Source organism: Ranitomeya imitator, chromosome 8 (assembly GCF_032444005.1).
Source record: "Ranitomeya imitator isolate aRanImi1 chromosome 8, aRanImi1.pri, whole genome shotgun sequence".
NCBI lineage: Eukaryota > Metazoa > Chordata > Amphibia > Anura > Dendrobatidae > Ranitomeya > Ranitomeya imitator.
In genome coordinates, this window is record NC_091289.1 from 38,133,040 (window position 1) to 38,151,518 (window position 18,479).

Genomic DNA, 18,479 nt, shown 5'->3' on the forward strand with positions numbered 1-18,479 from the left:
GGGTGAGGTGGGTGGTAGGTGAGGTAGGAGTTGGGTGAGGTGGGTGGAAGGGGAGGTAGGAGTTGGGTGAGGTGGGTGGAAGGGGAGGTAGGAGTTGGGTGAGGTGGGTGGTAGGTGAGGTAGGAGTTGGGTGAGGTGGGTGGAAGGGGAGGTAGGAGTTGGGTGAGGTGGGTGGAAGGGGAGGTAGGAGTTGGGTGAGGTGGGTGGAAGGGGAGGTAGGAGTTGGGTGAGGTGGGTGGAAGGGGAGGTAGGAGTTGGGTGAGGTGGGTGGAAGGGGAGGTGCTATGAGCTCAGGCACAGTGAATGAGAGAACAGGGCCACTCCACTTATGGTTCTAATGCTCCAGCACTGATTGGGTTAAACTGTAATGAATAACCACGTGACCCCAGCGCGGGACTCTCATCGAAATTTGACTTCCTGCACGGCACCCAAACTGCATTATGACGCTTTGATTGGCTAACGATCAGGCGCCCCGCAATCTGATTGGTGAAAGAAAAAATTTCAACTGACGTGAGGTAGGACGTCACTTCCGGCATTAGCAAGCTTGTCAGACCGGGAGACCTTGTGGGCTGTGACGGAGGAGGTGTGACTGGGAAGCAGAGTGGGAGCTGGGCTGGAGGAGGAGGAGGTGTGACAGGAGCCGGAGAATGGAGGGAACTGGAAATTGGTGCTGAGGAAATCGACAAGGACGTGTGACAGGTAACATGGACGGCGGAGCAGTGTGAGGGAGATGACTGCAGCGACGAGAGCGGAACTGTTCCCGAAGGCATGAGCGGCTGCTGTGCTGGAGGACGGAGGCATCGCTGCAGGAGACTGCGGTGCCAGCGGGGCACAGGAGGGGCTGCCAGTGTGGGGGGCGCTGCATTAGGCTTGTGGTGCAGTGGTGATGGCTGCATGGTGGGACACTGCATGGAGGCGGTGATGCAGTGGGGTCACTAGGAGGCTGTCAGTGTGTGGGGGGCGTCATTGAGCAGGGTGGCAGTGCAGAATGGTCACTGTATGAGTCTGCAGCGTAGATGGGTCACTGCATGGCACTGCCAGCACTGTCGGGGTGACTGTCAGAAGATGCCAGGGTGGAGCGGACACCGCAGGACGTTGGCAGCGCAGCATTGTCACTGGATGAGGCCTCCGGTGTAGAGCTGCCTTGTGTTCCTGCAGGGAGATGACTGTGGATTTTAGACCTGGAATCTGAAGTCTCAGTAGAGAGAAATGTGACTGGGAAGCCGTCCCAACTCCTCCTCCAGTGGGAAGCGAGTAGGAATGTGGGGGCGTAACTGCTGGCATGGAGGCACTATGGCCCGGAACAGAGGATCGGAAGGAGAGGACAGTGTACATAGGGCTGAGAGAACGAAGGAACTGGGCTGGAAATTAATGAGAAAGCAGAACCAGAGACCGGGGTGTGAGTCCGAATGTAGGAAGAGGGTATGAAAGAAGAATAACACTTTGGAGGGAGCATGTATCTAGTGAGCCGGGATGTGAGGAGCGCGTACGGAGGGAGCTGGAATTTGAGGGAGCCGGGATGCGAGGAGCACGTATGGAGAGAGCCGGGATGTGAGGAGCACGTATGGAGGGAGCCGGGATGTGAGGAGCATGTATGGAGAGAGCCGGGATGTGAGGAGCACGTATGGAGGGAGCCGGGATGTGAGGAGCACGTATGGAGGGAGCCGGGATGTGAGGAGCACGTATGGAGGGAGCCGGGATGCGAGGAGCACGTATGGAGGGAGCTGGAATGTGAGGAGCACGTATGGAGGGAGCCGGGATGTGAGGAGCACGTATGGAGAGAGCCGGGATGTGAGGAGCATGTATGGAGGGAGCTGGAATGTGAGGAGCACGTATGGAGGGAGCTGGAATGTGAGGAGCATGTATGGAGGGAGCCGGGATGCGAGGAGCACGTATGGAGGGAGCCGGGATGTGAGGAGCCCGTATGGAGGGAGCTGGAATGTGAGGAGCATGTATGGAGGGAGCTGGAATGTGAGGAGCACGTATGGAGGGAGCCGGGATGTGAGGAGCACGTATGGAGGGAGCCGGGATTTGAGGAGCGTGTATGGAGGGAGCCGGGATGTGAGGAGCACGTATGGAGGGAGCTGGAATGTGAGGAGCATGTATGGAGGGAGCCGGGATGTGAGGAGCATATATGGAGGGAGCCGGGATGTGAGGAGCACATATGGAGGGAGCTGGAATGTGAGGAGCGTGTATGGAGGGAGCCGGGATGTGAGGAGCACGTATGGAGGGAGCTGGAATGTGAGGAGCTTGTATGGAGGGAGCCGGGATTTGAGGAGCGTGTATGGAGGGAGCCGGGATGTGAGGAGCATATATGGAGGGAGCCGGGATGTGAGGAGCACGTATGGAGGGAGCTGGGATGAGAGGAGCGAGCACGTATGGAGGGAGCCGGGATGAGAGGAGCACGTACGGAGGGAGCCGGGATGAGAGGAGCACGTACGGAGGGAGCCGGGATGAGAGGAGCACGTACGGAGGGAGCCGGGATGAGAGGAGCACGTACGGAGGGAGCCGGGATGAGAGGAGCACGTACGGAGGGAGCCGGGATGCGAGGAGCACGTATGGAGAGAGCCGGGATGTGAGGAGCCCGTATGGAGGGAGCTGGAATGTGAGGAGCATGTATGGAGGGAGCCGGGATGTGAGGAGCACGTATGGAGGGAGCTGGAATGTGAGGAGCACGTATGGAGGGAGCCGGGATTTGAGGAGCGTGTATGGAGGGAGCCGGGATGTGAGGAGCACGTATGGAGGGAGCCGGGATGTGAGGAGCACGTATGGAGGGAGCTGGAATGTGAGGAGCATGTATGGAGGGAGCCGGGATGTGAGGAGCATATATGGAGGGAGCCGGGATGTGAGGAGCACATATGGAGGGAGCTGGAATGTGAGGAGCGTGTATGGAGGGAGCCGGGATGTGAGGAGCACGTATGGAGGGAGCTGGAATGTGAGGAGCTTGTATGGAGGGAGCCGGGATTTGAGGAGCGTGTATGGAGGGAGCCGGGATGTGAGGAGCATATATGGAGGGAGCCGGGATGTGAGGAGCACGTATGGAGGGAGCTGGGATGAGAGGAGCGAGCACGTATGGAGGGAGCCGGGATGAGAGGAGCACGTACGGAGGGAGCCGGGATGAGAGGAGCACGTACGGAGGGAGCCGGGATGAGAGGAGCACGTACGGAGGGAGCCGGGATGAGAGGAGCACGTACGGAGGGAGCCGGGATGAGAGGAGCACGTACGGAGGGAGCCGGGATGCGAGGAGCACGTATGGAGAGAGCCGGGATGTGAGGAGCCCGTATGGAGGGAGCTGGAATGTGAGGAGCATGTATGGAGGGAGCCGGGATGTGAGGAGCACGTATGGAGGGAGCTGGAATGTGAGGAGCTTGTATGGAGGGAGCCGGGATTTGAGGAGCGTGTATGGAGGGAGCCGGGATGTGAGGAGCATATATGGAGGGAGCCGGGATGTGAGGAGCACGTATGGAGGGAGCTGGGATGAGAGGAGCGTGTACGTAGGGAGCCGGAATGCGAGGAGCACGTATGGAGGGAGCCGGGATGTGAGGAGCGTGTATGGAGGGAGCTGGAATGTGAGGAGCATGTATGGAGGGAGCCGGGATGAGAGGAGCGTGTACGTAGGGAGCCGGAATGCGAGGAGCGTGTATGGAGGGAGCCGGGATGTGAGGAGCGTGTATGGAGGGAGCCGGGATGTGAGGAGCACGTATGGAGGGAGCTGGAATGTGAGGAGCTTGTATGGAGGGAGCTGGGATGTGAGGAGCATATATGGAGAGAGCTGGGATGAGAGGAGCGTGTACGTAGGGAGCCGGAATGCGAGGAGCGTGTACGGAGGGAGCCGGGATGTGAGGAGCACGTATGGAGGGAGCTGGAATGTGAGGAGCTTGTATGGAGGGAGCCGGGATGTGAGGAGCAGGTATGGAGGGAGGATTCATTGAGGATTCTTTTGACCTCATGTTGTGGGTTCACAGCAACAACTTCCAAATGCAAATGCCACACCTAGAATCAGCTCTATACCATTTACCTGCTTAATTGATGGATTAACAAGGGAATAGCCCATGCAGCCCTTTAGACAATTATTTCGAAAGCTCTTTATTTACTTTTGACCCCTTTAAAAAGAGAAAGCTACAAATTTAAGGGCTGTAATTCCTAAATGGTTACTCCAATTTAGGATGTGATTGCCCTCAAATTAAAGCTGAGGGTCGGCACTTTGAGCCCATACTAATTATATAACTGTATCTTGACTATGTTTTGGTAAACCACTAAAATGACTGGTTGTGTCACTGTCCAAATATTTCTGGACCTAACTGGAGTATGAGTACTAATGATCCTACCTGGCCAACGCTTCCATGTCTCCACTGGTCTGTGTACCTGGCTCTTTCAGCATATGGCCACTGCTGCCTATTACTGGTCGAAGTAGTGTAATGTCACCGCTGCGGCCATTACAAGTTGAAGGCCCAGGAGAGTGTCTGGATGGGGCGGCAAGAAGTTGATGAGCTCAGTATTTGTACTATTTTATTAAACCCCATCCTGTTACAAAATTGGTTAATTTATAGACTCGATGATCGTGGCCCGATCTCTGTATTTGCAAAGTAAAATAGTGATTATTCACTGTTGTACTTTGCATAGAGATCAGGCTGTAAACGACCACGTATATTAATCACCTATGGCTTCCTTGTATTTGTGGAAGGACTAGCCCTAGTACATGCTGTGCAAGAAGCGATGCTGCCAGTGGAGCTTGGTTTTTGCTCTGCGCACTCCCGACATCTCTCCCCCAAATTTAATTCAACCATTCTGATCGCGAGACGCCGTACTGGCAAAATAATCTAATTAATTTATTTGCCGATCCCAGTTGCACACTGGAGAGTTTAGTGTTTTAAGCATTCAATAGCTTTCACTAAAGTTAATTCTGATTTTTTTTATTTTATTTTTTTTTGTTAGCAGGTTCTCTTCATATGAAGCAAATCTTACAGCTCAACCTCTTGTTTCCCAATGAAGAGTGGACAAAATTTTAACAGGTATTGATAGAAATATGTGCGTGTAATCAACATTAAAGGGGCTCTTTGAGGATAGAAATATATAAAGTAATTGGCATAAATAAATATCTTACAAATTATTCTCATTTTGTCTAAAGAGGTAATCCCCCTATAGAATTAGAATGGCCACCACCTTATTACACTAACGTGTACTAGAATGTTAAAAGGACAAGAAACACTGAGCATGTGTAGTGGGAAGATAAGCCCCCTCCATGTCTAGAAAGATGTGATCCAAGTGGATATTCTGATCTAATACTAGAGATAACAGGAGTAATAATGAGGTAAGAGGCCAATCTCACTGCTGTCTATCTGATCTAATACTGGATATACCAGGGGGTTGAGGTGAGAAGAGACTGCTCACGTTGCTGTATACCAGGTTTACTTAATCTAATACTGTATATACCAGGGGTGCTGAGGTAAGAAGAGGCTGCTCACAATGCCATCTGTTCTTATCTAATACTGGAGATACGAGGTGGTTGAGGTAAGAAGAGGCTGCTCACACTGCTGTCCACCCTGTCTATCTGATCTAATACTGGAGATATCAGGGGTGCTGAGGTAAGAAGAGGCTTCTCACACTGCTGTCCACCCTGTCTATCTGATCTAGTACTGAAGATACCAGGGGTGCTGAGGTAAGAGGCTGCTCACACTGCTGTCCACCCTGTCCATCTGATCAAATACTGAAGATACCAGATGGTTGAGGTAAGAAGAGGCTGCTCACACTGCTGTCTACACGGTCTATATGATCTAATACTGGAGATATCAGGGGTGCTGAGGTAAGGAGAGGCTTCTCACAATGCCATCTGTTCTGATCTAATACTGGAGATACCAGATGGTTGAGGTAAGAAGATGCTGCTCACACTGCTGTCCACCCTGTCCATCTGATCAAATACTGAAGATACCAGATGGTTGAGGTAAGAGGTAAGAAGAGGCTGCTCACACTGCTGTCTACACGGTCTATATGATCTAATACTGGAGATATCAGGGGTGCTGAGGTAAGAAGAGGCTTCTCAGAATGCCATCTGTTCTGATCTAATACTGGAGATACCAGATGGTTGAGGTAAGAAGATGCTGCTCACACTGCTGTCCACCCTGTCCATCTGATCAAATACTGAAGATACCAGATGGTTGAGGTAAGAAGAGGCTGCTCACACTGCTGTCTATATGATCTAATACTGGAGATATCAGGGGTGCTGAGGTAAGAAGAGGCATCTCAGAATGCCATCTGTTCTGATCTAATACTGGAGATACCAGATGGTTGAGGTAAGAAGAGGCTGCTCACACTGCTGTCCACCCTGTCCATCTGATCTAATACTGGAGATACCAGGGGTGCTGATGTAAGAAGAGGCTGTTCACATTTTTTGGTAGAATGGACCTATATTTGGAAAAACCAAGTCAAATCTAAATCACACTTTAAATTGTCCCTTAAGACAGGTTTTAAGGGCCAAATTTGTGATACTTAAATCTGTTTCCTAAACTATTGTAACCGCACATCCAAAGAGTTTTTATGTGCTACTGAAATGAATTTTTTTTTCTAATGTTATTTTTACATGACTTACTCCATGTATTTTGTTCTTAAGGTTTAATGAAGGTTTTCATTCACTGATTGCAAGCAGAAGCGTTGAAGAGGTGAATTGTATTTTGCTATGTTATGCCATCATTGTCCCTGAGAAGTGGCTCAGGACAGGGCTGAACTCATGACGGCTCAGCTTTGCTTCTTCCAAGCCATCGCCTGCATAGATATTGACCCAATACCTCTTTCTACCATATAATGAAAATATACGATTATGATGAAAAACTGGAAAGGGAATGAGTGCAATAGGGTTTTATATGGGGTAAACATGAAGGCAAAGAACATGCTCACCTTCAAAGGTTGCGATAGACACCACCCCTGTGAACTCTGAAGAGACTGTCAATCAGGGGTCCCTTCTGTGGGTTATCCTGATGAAGAAGCAGGTGTGCTTAGAAACACGTTTATAGATAATTAAAAAAACATTTGTACTTTCAAGGCTTTTCTACTGCATTTTTACTACTGCAGCGCGGTTTATTCTCCACTTTTTCTAGTTGCACATAATGAAAAGGTATGCAGACTCCTAGTGCAACATATTAATTTTTTTCAGTTTAAAGGGAATTCGACAGCTGATACATGATTCCTGTGGATCGGGCATTGTATCAGACACTGATGATGATATGATTTCAGCCTCGTATATTTGACTCTGAAACGCTGAGAAAAACGTACTACAGAGCAGCCAGGGACCGAGATGCACTGGACACTAGTCCGACAGGCAAGTTCCCTGCAGCTTCTCCCCGCTTGCTCCCTTTGGGGGACATGTCTCTCCTTGTATGTATAGGAAGAGACCTGGCAGTAGGCGTGGAGAAGCCCATGCGGCTCTGTCCCTGGTGCAAAGTGTGCTTCAGGGTCGGGCATACCTGGCTGAAATCATACAACCGATGCATGTGTCGGGAAGCATGTATCCGCCGTCATGTTCCCTTTATATAGGGCGTCTCGGGTACTGTACGTGTATCCGCAGTCAGGCTATACAGGGCGTCTCGGGTACTGTGCGTGTATCCGCCGTCAGGTTCCTTTTATATAGGGTGTCTCTGGTACTGTGCGTGTATCCGGTGTCAAGCTATACAGGGTGTCTCGGGTGCTGTGCGTGTATCCGCCGTCAGGTTCCCATTATACAGGGCGTCTCGGGTGCTGTGCGTGTATCCGCCGTCAGGTTCCCTTTATATAGGGAGTCTCGGCTACTGTGCGTGTATCCGCCGTCAGGTTCCCTTTATATAGGGCGTCTCGGGTGCTGTGCGTGTATCCGCCGTCAGGTTCCCTTTATATAGGGCGTCTCGGGTACTGTGCGTGTATCCGCCGTCAGGTTCCCTTTATATATGGCGTCTCGGGTACTGTGCGTGTATCCGCCGTCAGGTTCCTTTTATATAGGGTGTCTCGGGTACTGTGCGTGTATCCGCCGTCAGGTTCCCTTTATATAGGGCGTCTCGGGTACTGTGCGTGTATCCGCCGTCAGGTTCCCTTTATATATGGCGTCTCGGGTACTGTGCGTGTATCCGCCGTCAGGTTCCTTTTATATAGGGCGTCTCGGGTACTGTGCTTATATCCGCCGTCAGGTTCCCTGTATATAGGGCGTCTCGGGTGCTGTGCGTGTATCCACCGTCAGGTTCCCTTTATATAGGGCGTCTCGGGTACTGTGCGTGTATCCGCCGTCAGGTTCCCTTTATATAGGGCGTCTCGGGTACTGTGCGTGTATCCGCCGTCAGGTTCCCTTTATATAGGGCGTCTCGGGTACTGTGCGTGTATCCGCCGTCAGGTTCCTTTTATATAGGGTGTCTCGGGTACTGTGCGTGTATCCGCCGTCAGGTTCCTTTTATATAGGGTGTCTCGGGTACTGTGCGTGTATCCGCCGTCAGGTTCCTTTTATACAGGTTGTCTCGGGTACTGTGCGTGTATCCGCCGTCAGGTTCCTTTTATACAGGTTGTCTCGGGTACTGTGCATGTATCCGCCATCAGGTTCCTTTTATATACGGTGTCTCGGGTACTGTGCGTGTATCCGCCATCAGGTTCCCTTTATATAGGGCGTCTCGGGTGCTGTGCGTGTATCCGCCGTCAGGTTCCTTTTATACAGGTTGTCTCGGGTACTGTGCATGTATCCGCCGTCAGGTTCCCTTTATATAGGGAGTCTCGGCTACTGTGCGTGTATCCGCCATCAGGTTCCCTTTATATAGGGCGTCTCGGGTGCTGTGCGTGTATCCGCCGTCAGGTTCCCTTTATATAGGGCGTCTCGGGTACTGTGCGTGTATCCCGTCAGGTTCCCTTTATATAGGGCGTCTCGGCTACTGTGCGTGTATCCCGTCAGGTTCCCTTTATATAGGGCGTCTCGGGTACTGTGCGTGTATCCGCCGTCAGGTTCCCTTTATATAGGGCGTCTCGGGTACTGTGCGTGTATCCCGTCAGGTTCCCTTTATATAGGGCGTCTCGGGTGCTGTGCGTGTACCCCGTCAGGTTCCCTTTATATAGGGCGTCTCGGGTGCTGTGTGTGTATCCGCCGTCAGGTTCCCTTTATATAGGGCGTCTCGGGTGCTGTGTGTGTATCCGCCGTCAGGTTCCCTTTATATAGGGCGTCTCGGGTGCTGTGCGTGTACCCCGTCAGGTTCCCTTTATATAGGGCGTCTCGGGTGCTGTGCGTGTATCCGCCGTCAGGTTCCCTTTATATAGGGCGTCTCGGGTGCTGTGCGTGTGTCCCCGTCAGGTTCCCTTTATATAGGGCGTCTCGGGTGCTGTGCGTGTACCCCGTCAGGTTCCCTTTATATAGGGCGTCTCGGGTGCTGTGCGTGTATCCGCCGTCAGGTTCCCTTTATATAGGGCGTCTTGGGTGCTGTGCGTGTATCCGCCGTCAGGTTCCCTTTATATAGGGCGTCTCTGGTGCTGTGCGTGTATCCGCCGTCAGGTTCCCTTTATATAGGGCGTCTCGGGTACTGTGCGTGTATCCGCCGTCAGGTTCCCTGTATATAGGGCGTCTCGGGTACTGTGCTTATATCCGCCGTCAGGTTCCCTGTATATAGGGCGTCTCGGGTGCTGTGCGTGTATCCACCGTCAGGTTCCCTGTATATAGGGCGTCTCGGGTGCTGTGCGTGTATCCACCGTCAGGTTCCCTGTATATAGGGCGTCTCGGGTGCTGTGTGTGTATCCACCGTCAGGTTCCCTGTATATAGGGCGTCTCGGGTGCTGTGCGTGTATCCGCCGTCAGGTTCCCTTTATGGAAACAGGAACACATGGGCTACTTGCACAGTGAACAAGTCTGTAGGAACATGTTCACACACCACCAAGAAACCTGAAGACACAAAAGAGAATAGTAAAACCAAAAACACTCAGTTTTAAATAAATTGCAGTAATCCGCAAGTGCTAGTAAAAGATGTAAAAAACAGGGTATTTGGTTGATACGTTTTTTGCAAGAAATGTATACTAAGCTGCTCTACCAATCTTCACGGTATACCCATATCAGAGCAGTCCTAACTAATGTATGCAATCCCTATCTGATGTATTTAAAAACCTGATCATCTGTACATTACCTGTGTGAACAGGGTTCAGAGAGGAAAAATCCATGTGGACATGCTGGATGGAACAGCTTTTGTGCAGATAGCCCAAGAGGAGTGGTGGAACTCCCCAGTCTTATCAACCAAATACCGTGTTTTTTACATCTTTTACTAGCACTTGCGGATTACTGGAATTTTTTTCATACTGAGTGGTTTTTGGTTTTACTATTCTCTTTTGTGTCTTCAGGTTTCTTGGTGGTGTGTGAACATGTTCCTACAGACTTGTTCACTGTGCAAGTAGCCCATGTGTTCCTGTTTCCATAATTGTTCTCTTGTGTCTACAAGACTAGGGAGCTCCACCACTCCTCTTGGGCTATCTGCACAAAAGCTGTTCTACTCTGTAGGCACACATAGATTTTTCCTCTCTGAACCCTGTTCACACAGGTTATATACAGATGATCAGGTTTTTAAATACATCAGATAGGGATTGCATACATTAGTTAGGACTGCTCTGATATGGGTATACCGTGAAGTTTGGTAGAGCAGCTTAGTATACATTTTTTGCAAAAATCGTATCAACCAAATACCCTGTTTTTTACATCTTTTACTAGCGCTTGCGGATTACTGCAATTTTTTTCAAACTGAGTGTTTTTGGTTTTACTATTCTCTTTTGTGTCTTCAGGTTCCCTTTATATAGGGCGTCTCAGGTACTGTGCGTGTATCCCGTCAGGTTCCCTTTATATAGGGCGTCTCGGGTACTGTGCGTGTATCCGCCGTCAGGTTCCCTTTATATAGGGCGTCTCGGGTACTGTGCGTGTATCCGCCGTCAGGTTCCCTTTATATAGGGCGTCTCGGGTACTGTGCGTGTATCCGCCGTCAGGTTCCTTTTATACAGGTTGTCTCGGGTACTGTGTGTGTATCCCCGTCAGGTTCCTTTTATATAGGGCGTCTCGGGTACTGTGCGTGTATCAGTCGTCAGGTTCCTTTTATATAGGGTGTCTCGGGTACTGTGCGTGTATCCGCCGTCAGGTTCCCTTTATATAGGGAGTCTCGGCTACTGTGCGTGTATCCGCCGTCAGGTTCCCTTTATATAGGGCGTCTCGGGTACTGTGCGTGTATCCGCCGTCAGGTTCCCTTTATATAGGGCGTCTCGGGTACTGTGCGTGTATCCGCCGTCAGGTTCCTTTTATATAGGGCGTCTCGGGTACTGTGCTTATATCCGCCGTCAGGTTCCCTGTATATAGGGCGTCTCGGGTGCTGTGCGTGTATCCACCGTCAGGTTCCCTGTATATAGGGCGTCTCGGGTGCTGTGCGTGTATCCACCGTCAGGTTCCCTGTATATAGGGCGTCTCGGGTGCTGTGCGTGTACCCCGTCAGGTTCCCTTTATATAGGGCGTCTCGGGTGCTGTGCGTGTATCTGCCGTCAGGTTCCCTTTATATATGGCGTCTCGGGTGCTGTGCGTGTATCCGCCGTCAGGTTCCCTTTATATAGGGCGTCTCGGGTGCTGTGCGTGTACCCCGTCAGGTTCCCTTTATATAGGGCGTCTCGGGTACTGTGCGTGTGTCCCCGTCAGGTTCCCTTTATATAGGGCGTCTTGGGTGCTGTGCGTGTATCCGCCGTCGGGTTCCCTTTATATAGGGCGTCTCTGGTGCTGTGCGTGTATCCGCCGTCAGGTTCCCTTTATATAGGGCGTCTCGGGTACTGTGCTTATATCCGCCGTCAGGTTCCCTGTATATAGGGCGTCTCGGGTGCTGTGCGTGTATCCGCCGTCAGGTTCCCTGTATATAGGGCGTCTCGGGTGCTGTGCGTGTACCCCGTCAGGTTCCCTTTATATAGGGCGTCTCGGGTGCTGTGCGTGTATCCGCCGTCAGGTTCCCTGTATATAGGGCGTCTCGGGTGCTGTGCGTGTATCCGCCGTCAGGTTCCCTTTATATAGGGCGTCTCGGGTACTGTGTGTGTATCCCGTCAGGTTCCCTTTATATAGGGCGTCTCGGGTACTGTGCTTATATCCGCCGTCAGGTTCCCTGTATATAGGGCGTCTCGGGTGCTGTGCGTGTATCCACCGTCAGGTACCCTGTATATAGGGCGTCTCGGGTGCTGTGCGTGTATCCACCGTCAGGTTCCCTGTATATAGGGCGTCTCGGGTGCTGTGCGTGTATCCACCGTCAGGTTCCCTGTATATAGGGCGTCTCGGGTGCTGTGCGTGTATCCACCGTCAGGTTCCCTGTATATAGGGCGTCTCGGGTGCTGTGCGTGTATCCGCCGTCAGGTTCCCTTTATGGAAACAGGAACACATGGGCTACTTGCACAGTGAACAAGTCTGTAGGAACATGTTCACACACCACCAAGAAACCTGAAGACACAAAAGAGAATAGTAAAACCAAAAACACTCAGTTTGAAAAAAATTGCAGTAATCCGCAAGTGCTAGTAAAAGATGTAAAAAACAGGGTATTTGGTTGATACGTTTTTTGCAAGAAATGTATACTAAGCTGCTCTACCAAACTTCACGGTATACCCTTATCAGAGCAGTCCTAACTAATGTATGCAATCCCTATCTGATGTATTTAAAAACCTGATCATCTGTATATTACCTGTGTGAACAGGGTTCAGAGAGGAAAAATCCATGTGGACATGCTGGATGGAACAGCTTTTGTGCAGATAGCCCAAGAGGAGTGGTGGAACTCCCCAGTCTTATCAACCAAGTACCCTGTTTTTTACATCTTTTACTAGCACTTGCGGATTTCTGCAATTTTTTTCATACTGAGTATTTTTGGTTTTACTATTCTCTTTTGTGTCTTCAGGTTTCTTGGTGGTGTGTGAACATGTTCCTACAGACTTGTTCACTGTGCAAGTAGCCCATGTGTTCCTGTTTCCATAATTGTTCTCTTGTGTCTACAAGACTGGGGAGTTCCACCACTCCTCTTGGGCTATCTGCACAAAAGCTGTTCTACTCTGTAGGCACACATAGATTTTTCCTCTCTGAACCCTGTTCACACAGGTAATATACAGATGATCAGGTTTTTAAATACATCAGATAGGGATTGCATACATTAGTTAGGACTGCTCTGATATGGGTATACCGTGAAGTTTGGTAGAGCAGCTTAGTATACATTTTTTGCAAAAATCGTATCAACCAAATACCCTGTTTTTTACATCTTTTACTAGCACTTGCGGATTACTGCAATTTTTTTCAAACTGAGTGTTTTTGGTTTTACTATTCTCTTTTGTGTCTTCAGGTTCCCTTTATATAGGGCGTCTCGGGTACTGTGCGTGTATCCCGTCAGGTTCCCTTTATATAGGGCGTCTCGGGTACTGTGCGTGTACCCCGTCAGGTTCCCTTTATATAGGGCGTCTCGGGTGCTGTGCGTGTATCTGCCGTCAGGTTCCCTTTATATATGGCGTCTCGGGTGCTGTACGTGTATCCGCCGTCCGGTTCCCTTTATATAGGGCGTCTCGGGTACTGTGCGTGTACCCCGTCAGGTTCCCTTTATATAGGGCGTCTCGGGTGCTGTGCGTGTATCTGCCGTCAGGTTCCCTTTATATAGGGCGTCTCGGGTACTGTGCGTGTACCCCGTCAGGTTCCCTTTATATAGGGCGTCTCGGGTACTGTGCGTGTATCCGCCGTCAGGTTCCCTTTATATAGGGCGTCTCGGGTACTGTGCGTGTATCCGCCGTCAGGTTCCCTTTATATAGGGCGTCTCGGGTGCTGTGCGTGTGTCCCCGTCAGGTTCCCTTTATATAGGGCGTCTCTGGTGCTGTGCGTGTATCCGCCGTCAGGTTCCCTTTATATAGGGCGTCTCGGGTACTGTGTGTGTATCCCATCAGGTTCCCTTTATATAGGGCGTCTCGGGTGCTGTGCGTGTATCCGCCGTCAGGTTCCCTTTATATAGGGCGTCTCGGGTGCTGTGCGTGTATCCGGTGTCAGGCTATGTAGGGCGTCTCGGGTACTGTGCAGGTATATGCAGTCAGGCTATGTAGGGCGTCTCGGGTACTGTGCTACGGTATGTGGTTATATAATAGAACACATCTACTGCAGTCACAGAAATGTTGCGTTTCCTTTGTATGTAGCAGAGGCTAGAATGTGTCCTGATAAATATTTTACAGGTTTTTTCTTTGTTTTGTTGAAGGGTGCACATTGTGGAGATCCAGCGTTTCCTCAGAAGACCTGGGAAATTAAAAGCCGTCGTCTTGTAAGACGGAGAAGCTTTGCCGGTATCGTGCTCCTGTTATGTGAGGAAGATTGAAATGCCGGGATTGATTAGACGGCGCAGGGCCTGGCCGCGGCTCGCTGATCTGCTGCAGGAAGGCGCCTGATGAGCTCACAAACCGCCGGCTGACTCCGGCTCTGATCTCCCATCCAGCCGCCTGAATTATTAATGGCTGCAGGGAGAGGCCGCTCACAGGCAATGCTCTGCTCTTCTAGACGCAGCTGCGTAAGTGTTGCACTTAGTATTTCGCCAAGATATTTCAAAGTGAAAAACGTTAATGTTCCTGATGTCTTATTCTTCTTGTGACCTCTGCAGAAGTGTTGGTGGATGTTTTCTAGAATGAATGCAATGGCAGCACATGGCTTTATCATCTAATACACTAGTCTGCACGCTGTCGCATAGCAAGAAAGCAGAAAGGAGGAACGAGCGGCACTCGCCATTGCTTCATGCGTCTCCTCTTCTTTTTGCATAGTGCTCAAACAAAGCACAAAATAGCCGGCACAGGGTATTAATGAGTTACGTATAGGCAATGGCCGTTTTGCTTTAATCAACTACACTTTTTAGACTGACTGGTTTTTTTTAAATTTTAGATGAAGCCGGCCCATAAAAGCCTATGGCAAATGCAAAACTGACCCGATGAAGACATTGGCACTACGGGGTCAAACAATCATCTGCTGCTTTTCTCCCATAACTACAACACCCAACGTGCTCTGACAGCTAAGACATAAGTGTAAAGGCGTTCTGCGGTTTTAGATCTGCATCATCTAGAGCAGTGGTCCCCAACTCCGGTCCTCAAAGAGCCACCAACACGTCATGTATTCAGGATTTCCTTAGTATTTTTACAGGTGATGGAATTATGGAGTGTGAAGGTGATGCAATTATCACCTGGGCCATACTAAGGGAATCCTGAAAACGTGACCCGTTGGTGGCTCTTGAGGACCGGAGTTGGGGAACACTGGGGTAGAGGGGTGCCCTGGCTCTTGTTCATCTATTGGCACAATGTCTTGTTACCTACTTTGGATCTGTCAAAAATGTAACAATGCAAAGTGCAGAAATGATAAAGTGACTAAGCGCCTATGCTGCTGTAATCACAGGGATGGATTAACGAGCATTGTTCACTCTGTCGATACGCACACCACTTGTGGGTTGGACAGTTCGGTTATTTTGTTTGTCTTTTTTTATTATGTATAACATCAGCAGGAGGGAAGTAATATCTGCTGTAAACCTCAGCTCCTCTTGCCCCGACACTTATTGGATGAATAGATTGTAGGGTCCGGAAGGTCAATGTAAGTATGTTACGAGCATACAGCCCTGTGTGTTGTTGTCTTTATAGAGGTAAAGTAGTTCTCTTCTAAATACATTATCTATTTACAGGCTGGGTGATAAATGGACGACTGCTAGGACCTCCGCCAGTCCCGAGAACAGGTCCTGTGTGCGAATGGAGCAGTGCTGTCAGTGCTCAATCACTGCCCCCATGGCACCGCTGAGATAGCTCTTCCACCAGTCTCATAGAAGCGATTGAGCATGTGCATCACCGGGGACCCTGTTTTTTCACTATCGGCGGAGGTCCGTGCAGTTAGGTATATGGTCATGTAGAGGTCCGTCACCTATAAATGATCAAAGTCAGGAAGTGATTATACAACTAAATAAATGTCTGCCAATAATCTTCGGGTGACATTCTCACCTATTCCTGGTGTCCTCTCTCTCGGCCAGCAGACTCTCCCTGTATTGTTACAAATATGAGGGGCATTTGCTATGTTTTGGGGTTGTTGATGTCTTCCTGACGATGAAGAGAAAATGAAGGGCCAAGCGGCTGATGTGTGTAGAAGTGGCCGAGGGCTGCGGGAACTTTCCATGAAACATGGCGGCTATAGGCGCCTGTGTCCTCTGCTCCGTGTGATCAGCCTGCCTTCTCCTGAAGGACACACAATTCACTGTCTGTCAGGGAATATGTATTGAGTTTTGCATGAGTGAGCAGAACCGCTAAGAGTTGGAATCGTGGATTTTTGCAACTTGTGGGATGTAAAGTGACCCCCGTTTATGGTAAACCCCCCCATTGTCAGGTTAGTCCTAAATTTCCAGGAAAAATAGTGAAGGAACAGCACTTAGAAAAAAAAAAAAATAAATCACACCATATATTTGACAGGGCTTTTTCTCATTTCCCTGCCTGCCATTGATAACAAATCCTCTGTCCCCTTTTTCCTGCATACGTTCTTTTCCCCATAGTGGTATTCTGTCGTCATATTTTAGAATAGAAAATTTTGTATAGGATTTCTTCTGAATCCAGCGTTGCCTTTTATGGGCTAAAGAAACAAAACAACCCCCCCCAGGGCTCCCTGATGGGGTGTACATGTTGAAGGGCCTGATTGGATGCAGCTGCGCAACGGCTGGCTGGGGGGAATCGTCATACAACGCACCCCTTCTGCTGTGTCATCCTGCCAGGGTCTGACGCGAATTGGGCTGCGTGGAATTAACTCCCAAAATCCCAGAGAGGAACTATGGAGAAGCTGTCCTGCGTATGGTGCTTCCTCTGACGTAGATGGCCTCGGAGATCCGACCTCGCCGGGCAGTGTCCGCCACCGCTCTGGATGGCTGCGAGAGAGGAGGAAAAAGCCATCTCGGGATTCCATGCAATTTTTTTGCCTCCTCGCAATGACCAGAGACTGATCTATGAAGGCCGGGTGCCAGCTCCTTTCTACGGTTCTTGTCACTGTGCCATCTTTGTTTTTTGTGGGGGTTTTTTTTTTGTTTTTTTTAATCTGTTTTGGGCATTTTGGACCACCTGCATGTACCCATCTGGGTGCAGCAATAAAAAAAAAAAAAAAAGCATTCAGTTTTGACGATACAAGCCATTGAAAGGCTGCCTGGGATATATGCCAAGCGCTGGCAGACTCCTAAATGACCCATTCTGTATTAATGTATTGTCAGCGGCGCATTTCTGTCTTGGAGCATCTCTAAGTAAAAGGCAGGTATTACAGGAGTGGCTGAATTCACTACTATGCCTTTATTTTTAATGCACGACCCCTTTGTGATGGCGGATGGCTACCAGGCATTAGCATTCTGTGGCCGTGCCGAATGGAGCCGTCCCTGGGCTTTGTTTGGAGACGTATCCAATGTATTCTATCCAGACCTCTTGCTGTACGCCATTACGTGACTTTGCAGCTCTTGAAATCTTTGTTGTCATTTTGTTCCATTTCCCCATTTTTTTTTTTTTTATTTTTTTTTGTGTGTGCGCTTTTCTCGTTCCAGGATCAGACCCCATTACAGAGGCATGTCCGGGGGTATTCCGTGTGGCAAGTTTATAAGTTCACAGCGCGGATAGATGGGTAAGTATCCATTCATGGATTTACACCATGTAATGTAGGCAGTAGCTATGTTGGCTGCTTTTTGTTGTTTATTATGATATAATGAAACTAGTGAATTTAAAGAAGTCTGTAGCCGGATTCAACTCCTTTTAATTATTTTATTTTTTCAAATGTTAACCAAATCCAAGATCTCAAAGTAGAATGTAGTCGTAAATTTGTTTTTACAACCATTTATTTATTTTTTATTTTTTTCCATTAGTCCTCATAACTCAAGTTCAGAGAATGTACAATGGAGATCTTTCGGCTCTTTGCGCACAGCAGCTATTATACTTGAGGGTTTTTTTTTTCATGCAGAAGACACTTCAATAAACTATTTGTCCCGAAGTGTCTTTTGTGTCGTATTTTTCGGGTGTTTTCTGAGTGTGGTTTTTTGTTTTCGGGTTTTCCCATGGTTTTTATGAAGGTTTTTTTTATTTTCCGGTTGTTTTTTCTCTTTTCACTCCATAGAATAATGACTATCCAGTGAGCTTTTTTTCTTGGCTCCCGAGGGTGGTTACTGGGGTGACACACCCGGACCAGAATAGGTTCCTGCTTAATAAATCAACAGCAATCAATCTGAGGAGGCTATTCTTGAATATTCAACTGCAGGCGGATAATGCGGGATGCAGAGCGGTGGCTTCTTTGGACGCGCATAAGGCATTTGTGTAGAGTGGGAGTATTGGTGGATGGTGCTTGGGCAGATGGATTTTGAGCCGATTTTCATTTCTTGGGTTAAGCTGCTCTATTCCTCCCCGATTGCTAGAATAAGGGTGAACGGAGAGAGATCTGATAAATTTGATCTTACCAGAGGAACTCTGCAGGAATGTCCCCTCTCTCCATTACTGTTCGCCTT

The 18,479-nt window shown here is 49.5% G+C and overlaps 1 long non-coding RNA gene across 2 annotated transcripts; it reads left to right on the forward strand.

Annotated features, from left to right (window-relative positions):
- Positions 1-615: 615 nt before the first annotated feature.
- LOC138647625 (uncharacterized) lies at positions 616-17,089 on the forward strand. Of its 2 annotated transcripts, none has more exons than XR_011315017.1 (3): positions 616-699; positions 4,936-5,012; positions 14,202-16,389. It is a non-coding gene; the product is annotated as an uncharacterized lncRNA (long non-coding RNA). The 2 variants fall into 2 exon arrangements; XR_011315016.1 differs by having other exon boundaries at positions 629-699; positions 4,939-5,012; positions 14,202-17,089.
- Positions 17,090-18,479: the final 1,390 nt, after the last annotated feature.